Here is a 7,989-nt window from a genome sequence, read left to right as displayed (position 1 = left end):
TCAGCCCAGGAGGAGGAGGAGGAGGGGGAGGAGGGGTAAGAGGAGGAGGAGGAGGAGGAGGAAGGGGAGGAGGAGAAGGAGGAGAAGGAGGAGAGGGGAAGGGCAGTTGGGAAGTGTCTGATGGTGAGCTTCGTGTTTCTGCTGTGAACACTACTGGCCCCATACATTTCTTCTGTGTGGAGGTGTGGAGGAAAGGTGTCCCGAGATTCGGGGATGACTGTTTTCAAATCTGTTTCTAGTGTCTTGAAGTACTCTGTCTAAAAGGGCCCACATTATCCAGAGGTAACTTTTTAAAAATATATGTTTCTATTGATCTCAGAGGGAGAAAGGGAAACAGAAGGGAGAAAGAGAGGGGTGGGGGGAGAGAGAAACATCAATGATGAGAGAGCCTCATTGATCACATAGCCCCTAGACTGCAACCCAGGTATGTGCCCTGACTGGGAATGAAACTGGGACTTCCTGGTTCAGGGTTTGACGCGCAACCATTGAGCCACAGCAGCCTGGCCACCACATATCACTTTTTTAAAATTAAACTTTCATTAATTCAAATTAAGGAAAAGTTAAAATTCACTTAGACATTTAGGTTTCTCTTGTTGGATGCCCAAGGAGGAGTGTTGGCTTGGTGTATAGACCAGCTGGTTTCCCTTGAAAGCAAGTATGAAATGAAAGAAAGGAAATGTGTCTCCCCTCAGAGCAAGAGTTTTCAGGTGAGAATGATGAGCTTTGGATGATTGGGCCACAGCACTGCGTGGATCGGTCTTGCACAGCATGCCTCCTTTTGAAATACTCACCTACTAATGGCATTCCCTTTTCCTTTTCTGCTTAAAAGTGTTTGACATAATGGTTTTAATTTTAATGATAGATTGTTCCAGTGGTGACAGTGAACCGTGGCCCTTCCGGTAGAAGCAGGGCTGCGTACCATGTTTCCGTACCGCCCTGTGCCAGTGGAACCGTTGCCTCTTCCTAAGATGACTTTGACTGGTGAGTTAAATTCTGGACTCATGGGGAAGGAAAATGATTAAGGAAGTGTTTAGTGGAGGGAGTTGTTTTGAATTATTCCTGTTGCAACCAAAGCAATGCTCTTTCTATCCCTAGTGGTTGTAAATATTGTTAACAGGTAGTGTAGTGGTTGTTGCTGCTCAAGTAGCAAATCAAGCTAAACACTGAGTGAAGTGGAATGCAGCCCAGTAAGTAACTTTTGCTTTTAATGGGAGCGTTTCAAGATATAAATTGGCCCTTGGGAAAGTTTGGAAAGATATTATTGAGTCTGGCCAGTGTTGCACAGTGGTTGAGTCAGGTGCGCCTGTGAACCAGGCAGGAGTTCACGGTTGGCTTGCTTCCGGGTCAGGGCACATGCCCGGGTTGCAGACTGGATCACCAATAGGGGTCGTGAAGGAGGCAGCCGAGGAATGATTCTCTCTCATCATTTATGTTTCTGTCCCCTTCGCTCTCCCTGAAATCAATCCCAGTATATTTTTAAAACATTTATTTAGCCTAGCCCTGGCGGATGTGGCTCCTTTGGATGGGCATGTCCCCTTGCACTGAAAGGTTTCCGGATCAGTTCCCAGTAGGGCACGTGGCAGGGTTTTGCGGTCAGTTCCATTCGGGGGTGGGCAGGAGGCAGCTGATGCACCTTTCATCGATGATTCTCTGCCTCTCCATTCCTCTGTCTACTGCCTCTTTATATATTGGATATATGATCCTTGTGGAAAACCAGAAACTATACATAAGGAAATGAGAAGAAACTGTCACTTCTAGAAGTCTCACTTCCTCCAGTTCACTAGTGTTCACATTTTGATGCATATATTTCCAGATTTCCTTTCTCCATCTTATCAGTTTATACTGAATTATCAGAACAAATTAAACGTTTCAAACATTATTTTACCACTGTATTATGCAGTGAGCATCCTTCCATGGCAGCATATACGTGTACACATGTATGTGTGTGTGTGTATGTATATATGTATGTGTGTACACATATATATGACATTAGGCATATGTACATGAATATAGAAGGCCTACACATGTTTAGAATCAACAACTTTATTTCTATCTATTCAAAAGAGTATTTAATTTAATGGATTATAGCCTACATAAATAGCTAGGTATTATTGGAAATTATCATTATTTACTATTATACATATACTAACAAGTGGGCATATTCCTCTTATTAGTTATTTAAGATAATCGCCTAGGACGCTTATGACGGCCCCAGAGAAGGCTTCCAGCACCGCCAGCAGCTGGCTCCAGAATGGCTTGAGGTACTGCCTCAGGCCAGGCCAGGCCAGGGCGGGGCCTCTCCCTGGACCAGGCTCTGGCCCCTGAGCAGGCCCTTCCTCTGGCTCTGGAGAGCTCTGGATCTCCGGGTGTGGACCTGGAGCAGGAGAAAGAGAGAGATCTACTCACACACCTGGCTACCCCTGACTTTCCACAGACAGGAAAGGTGCCACCGCCTTTAAGGGAACTCCCGCCCATGAGCCTGCCCTCCCCAGATTATCTGCCCAGGTTATCATTCCCCCTCACCTTCCCGGGTTGCCTCGGTGGGCTCAAGATGCTCCAGCTCTAGATTTTGGGCGTGGCCCACCAGGCGTGATGCAGGGGAGTTGATGGGCACCAAGGCCTGCTCTGCCTCCACCAAGGGGAAAGGCAGGGGCTGCCCCAAATCCTGGACATGGTCCAGCCAGGTCCCCACGATCGAAGCAATGGCCCTGGGGAGAGGCAGGTGGGCAGGCAAGTCAGAATTCCGGTCTTTCCTTCCACTCTGCCCTCCCATGGCACTCTTGTTTGGGACTGAGCCTCTGTGCGGTCCCCTCCACGCCACCCCCAACCCCTGTGTGTCTGTTGTGTTTGCAGCAGATGTGGGATCCAGCAGGTTGAACGCAGAGTCTGTGTGAGCCTCTTCTTCCCACTGGCGGCTCTCCTGAAGGTCCTGTACACTGCCCACCCCAGGCCTCCATGCCCCTGGGCATCTGGGCTGAGGACTGAGACAGACTCCCGAGCAGCCTGCTCACCACAATCCTGTTCTCAGGCCCGCCACGGTGGTCCGTGGAGGTGGATGGAGAGAGGGGCAGGCAGAGCGCGATGGGTGTTGGGGGGAAGGAGACTCTGAGGGACAACTGAGCCCAGCCTCCCCTCTGGGTCTACAATACCAGGGGCCCCATCCTCTGTCCTCTTTGACTCTTGTCCTCCTAGAATAGAAGCCACCAGAGCTCAGGCCTTTCTTGGGAATCAGAAGATGTATAAGATCAGGGTTCCGCCGGGCACTCCCCCAACTCACAGTCCCCACTCTGCTGACACAGGGGGCCCTCCCTGTGGACCCAGAGACCACTCACTTTATGACTTGGTCCTGCGGCGTGTCACCCCGGTGCTTATAAGGAGGTGTGCCTCCAGAGGTACAGAACACCTTGCTGGCATCAGCTCTGAGGGATGGTGGACAGGACCTGTGAATGATGGACAGCGTGACTGCTGGACCCACTGCCTAGAACTGAGGCCCAGGGATTGCGTCTGCTTCGTTCCTTGAGTCGGGCAAAGTGTCTCCAAACGTGCTTGCCTGGAGTAGGAGCCTCATAGACATTGTCGAGTAAATAAACTCCAACCAGCACCCTCCCATCCATCTGAGTGGGCTTGGGGCCCCTGCTACCCGCCCGAGATCCCCAGTGTGGCTACACCAAGGCCGAGGACCAGCTAGGTGAAATCTCCAACTGCTTGACAGGTTGCTTTCCATGTGCTTTTCCAAACTCCGATGCCACAGGCCGCTGATGGGTGAGTCAGCCTTCTTTCGATGGGACAGAGTGAAATAATTGCCACAAACAACCGGCGCACGTCCAGCAACCCTGCCTGAAGAGCCAGGGAGCAGGTAGGACCTGCCATGGCTTGTCCCCACAGCAGTGCTATGAGGTTTATCCCCCACCACCCCACTAATCAGAGGAGCATTCTGAGGCTCGGAAAGATGTGGTGACGTTTTCAAGACTCACAGCTTGCAGTGGGCAGAGTCACGAGTGTGTGCTCACCTAGTTAGCAGCTCTTCGAGGAACTGTTGGGCTCTGGAGAAGGCCAGGGTGGAGACATGGGATAGGTTTTCCCCCGGGAAAGCTGGCACCATGTACGTGGCCACTTGCTTCAAGGTGCCTTCATGGAGGGCCTGCAGCCTGCAGGACTCAGGTAGGTTCCCAGTTACCTCAGCTGCGCCCTGGGAGGGACAAGGAAGGACATCCAGTCAGCGGCATGACCGTGAATCCCACAAGGATTGAGGTGTGGAGCTCATTCGGGAGGTCGTCCCAGCCCCACAGGGACGTGTGCGAGAGGAGGGACAGGAGTGCCCAGGCTGAACGAGGTTCTAGGTCTTCAAAGTGCCACTTAAGTTCTGTGCATGTTCAGAAAATTGTCACCTTCTAGGCATCATTTACTTTTTTCCTTTTCTTAGCTGAGGAACAACAAACCTCCTCGTGGGAATAGTGTATGTGAAGTGCACGGGCCCTGTGGGTCCTCTAGAAACCTCCCCGTTATAGAGATGAGAACACAGAGGCTTAGGGATATGAAATGTCCGGTGAAGGGCATGCAGGTCAGAACTGGGACCTGTCCTGCATGACATCCCCTCTCAGGTACTGGAGACTTCATCTGCTCCCGACATGGGTGGAAAGGGTGTGGGAACCTTGTTTATCCCCAGCGTGGGAACAGTGTACCCAGTTGACATGGCCTATGACAACCATTGACTTCAAAGGAGAAAGTTATATTTCATCCTTTTACACTCAAGGGCATTTTAAGACCGTCATTATGGAGATCCCAGATCCTGCAAGGTGGCAAATGCTTGAAGACTGCAGGCTGGAGAAAGGTGATCACCAGGCAGTAATCTGAGCAGAGGACTCGGGAAGGAGGCAATGTATGTGGTGGCAGAAAAGTGACAGGTGACTCAAAGTACCCATGAGGCAATTGCCAATGAAGGAACACTGTGATTGAGTTGGACAACCTGGCATCGGACAGGTGAACATTTCAGTGAGTGAGAAATCCCCGGGCCAGGCTGGCAGCAAGGCAGCAGCCATCATGAGAAACTGCTTTTGGCTATGTCCCTGCTACAGCCCTTTGGATTTGGAATCTGCCTGCAGCCGTTACAAGTTTACATGTGCACGGCCTTCAACCAGCAGTGGGCGTCCATCTCCAGCTGAGGACATCACATGTACTGTGGTCTGAATTGTGTCCCTCTAATCCCATGAATTTGCAACCCCTAGAACTTCATAATGTGTCCGCATTTGAGTTTTAGTCTTCAAGCAAGTAATTAAGGTGAAGTGAATTCAGTGGTGTGGGTCTTAATCTAGTCTGACCAGTGTCCTTGGAAGAGGAGGGGAGGGTACATGGCAGTGCAGAGGGGAGTCCATGTGACACAGAGCGAGAAGACGGCCATCTACAAGCTGAGGAGAGACCCCTCAGGAGAAACCAGCCAGGCTGACAGCCTCCTGACTCACTCCTAGCCTCCGGAATAGTGAGAAGATGAATGTCTGCTGCTGACACCACCCAGTGTGGTCCTATGTTACTGCAGCCCGAGCAACCTAACACAGTCCATTCCCACACACTTCATGAAGTGTTCCAGGCAGCGCTGCTGATATGGCAGCCGAACTGAATCGGGCCCATGTCCAACAGCACTGAAGGGCTGCATCGCCGGAGCAAGGACATCTGCTACTGGCCAAGTTCTGCAAGGACTGAGGACTGAGGGGCTAGGGTAGTTTCAACAACAAAATCAGCGAAATGCCCAAGAGCTCATGGAGTCTACTGTGAAGTCAAACCACACCTCTGTCTCTCTCTCTCTCTCTCTCTCTCTCTCTCTCTCTCTCTCTCCCTCTCTCTCTCTCTCTCTCATATTTCTACAAATATGTGAGGAGTGTCTTTCTACCCTCCCATGTAGCTGGAGGGAGGAGTGGGGGTCCGGTATCCTTTGTCATGGGGCTGTGGGACAGTCTAGGGAGAGTCCTGGGAGGGTCCCCGGGGAGTCCGCAGATTTGAGTGTGGGTCTGGGCACTGCCAGGTCGTCTTGGGGTTGTGGGTGTAGAGACCCTCGAGGCCAGCTCTCACCTCTGACAGGCACTGGACTGTGTCGTCAGCCTGGTGCACCTGCACCCTGACCCTGTAGTTGGTGTAGTCGGGTCCAAGGGCCAGCACCTCCATGATATCCTCCTGGGAGCTCTGCAAAGACAGAATGGGTACTTGAGCCAGGAGGCATCAGGAACCTTCCACCCAATGTGTGGTCCTGTGTCATGGCAGACCTCGTCTGTTAGGACACAGTGAGGATGTTCCTGGCAGCCCCGCTGAGCTAGCAAGCATTGATTTGTGTCAAGGTCTAGCAACATTGAAAGCCTGAATCACTGATGAAAACTATGCTTTTGTTGGGATGATACGGAGTTGGGTAAGGTCACAGCTACTGCCTGGCCACACTGCAATGGTTTGTCGTCCTCTGTGAGGTGATAGGTTGCAGAGAAAAGTATTCAAGACCTTAATCCCTCCCTTGCCCCCAACCCTCTTTTTTCTTTCTTTTTTTTTTTTTTAAATACACAGCACTACCAAGTGGGATGATGTTTAAGGCTTGGGGAAGGTCTACAAGGACAGTGGAGCTGGTCCACAGGTTACTTGGGGCAGGGAGTGAATCAATTGAAAGGAGCATAAGGCAAAGACAGTAACAAATGCTTCCTCTATGATCCCAAGAAACACATGAAGAAAGATTGCTTCTCTCCCCTACCTACCAGGAAGCTGTTCCGTAGGACTAAAGGTGCAGGTTTCTTTGGGAGTGGGTCTGTGAGATCTTTGAGGCCCCTGATTTGAGTCTGACTCCTGGTCCCACCCCAGTCACCTCAGGGTCCTGTGTGTGGGCCAGCTCTCACCTCCGTTTGGCACTGGTCGGTTTTCCTGGCCTGACGCATTTGTCCTTTGTACCCGTTGATGGCGTAAGTGAACGTGTCAGCCAGCTCCTCTACGATGTCCTTGTTGGAGCTCTGTAAAGATAGAGCCCCCAACGGACACAAGGAGGCATCAGGGGCCTGCCTGTGCAGTGCCAGTGGGGCAGATGCCCGCCACCCATTCTGCTCCCCAGATCAGATCAGGCAGAGAGGGGCATCTGCAAAGACCTCCAGGTAGGGAGTGAAGTTGATGACCCCCTGAATAGCCCCCCCGACCCACCCTAACAGGCGGGTAGCAGATCTCCGAACCCAGCACTCACATGACACACCCTCCAGGCTTCTGACACCTACCAACCTGCTCCAGCCCAGGATATGCGTCCCTCATCCCACGCTGTCCCTCAACATCATGGACACACACACACACACACACACACACACACACACACACACCTGGGATGAGGGGGTAAGAGGTGTGGGGCTGCCCAGGTGTGACCCCAGCTGGCGCCTGGCCTGGATGGGCCTGGCCTGGGCTGCCCTCGGTTACCTGTGGGTGCCTCCTGCCAGAGGGCAAGGGGGATCGGTGGTGGCGCTTGCGCCTCTTTCTACAGCAACAGAAACATCTCTCAGCCTGGGCTTTCTTCTGCCCAGAGCCTCGGAAGAACGGGAAGCAACACAGAGACATCCTCGTCTCCTGACCCTCTCCACTCAAGTGAGCTGGAAAGGCAGTTGTGCCCAGAATGTGGGTACCTGGTTACCACGGTTCCAATTTCTCTCACCAAGGAAGTGAGGTCACCCCTTCAAGGTTCCACGACCTGTGCCCCTTCCTCCAATCAGAGCCACCCAAAGGCCCCAGTGGGCTGTTGGCCTCTCACCCTCCTGGCCCATGTTATCTCCATACCTGTACGCCAATACCCAGTATCCAGCACAGCCCTCTGCCCAGCTCTCTGGGAATGTGCGAGGCACCCCGGCTTGGGAGGGAAAGCTGTGTTCACACCTCCTTGTCCTTACTTGTTCTGTGCCCCGAGGAAGCCTCTGTGCCTCTCAGGGAGTCCCCCAGTCTGCAAAGCTGCCCAATGAGGAGGATGCTGGACGCTATTTCCATAGGAAG

The 7,989-nt window shown here is 52.2% G+C and overlaps 1 long non-coding RNA gene across 1 annotated transcript; it reads right to left on the bottom strand.

The window, feature by feature from the left end:
• Positions 1-2,106: 2,106 nt before the first annotated feature.
• On the bottom strand, positions 2,107-4,087 carry LOC129151943 (uncharacterized). Its single transcript, XR_008558647.1, has 4 exons — positions 4,011-4,087; positions 3,333-3,440; positions 2,524-2,708; positions 2,107-2,374 (listed from the first exon to the last, which is right to left on the bottom strand). It is a non-coding gene; the product is annotated as an uncharacterized LOC129151943 (long non-coding RNA).
• Between the last annotated feature and the right edge of the window lie 3,902 nt (positions 4,088-7,989).

This window comes from Eptesicus fuscus, chromosome 16 (genome assembly GCF_027574615.1).
Source record: "Eptesicus fuscus isolate TK198812 chromosome 16, DD_ASM_mEF_20220401, whole genome shotgun sequence".
NCBI classification, from domain to species: domain Eukaryota; kingdom Metazoa; phylum Chordata; class Mammalia; order Chiroptera; family Vespertilionidae; genus Eptesicus; species Eptesicus fuscus.
This window is presented reverse-complemented; position numbering and strand designations above follow the sequence as displayed.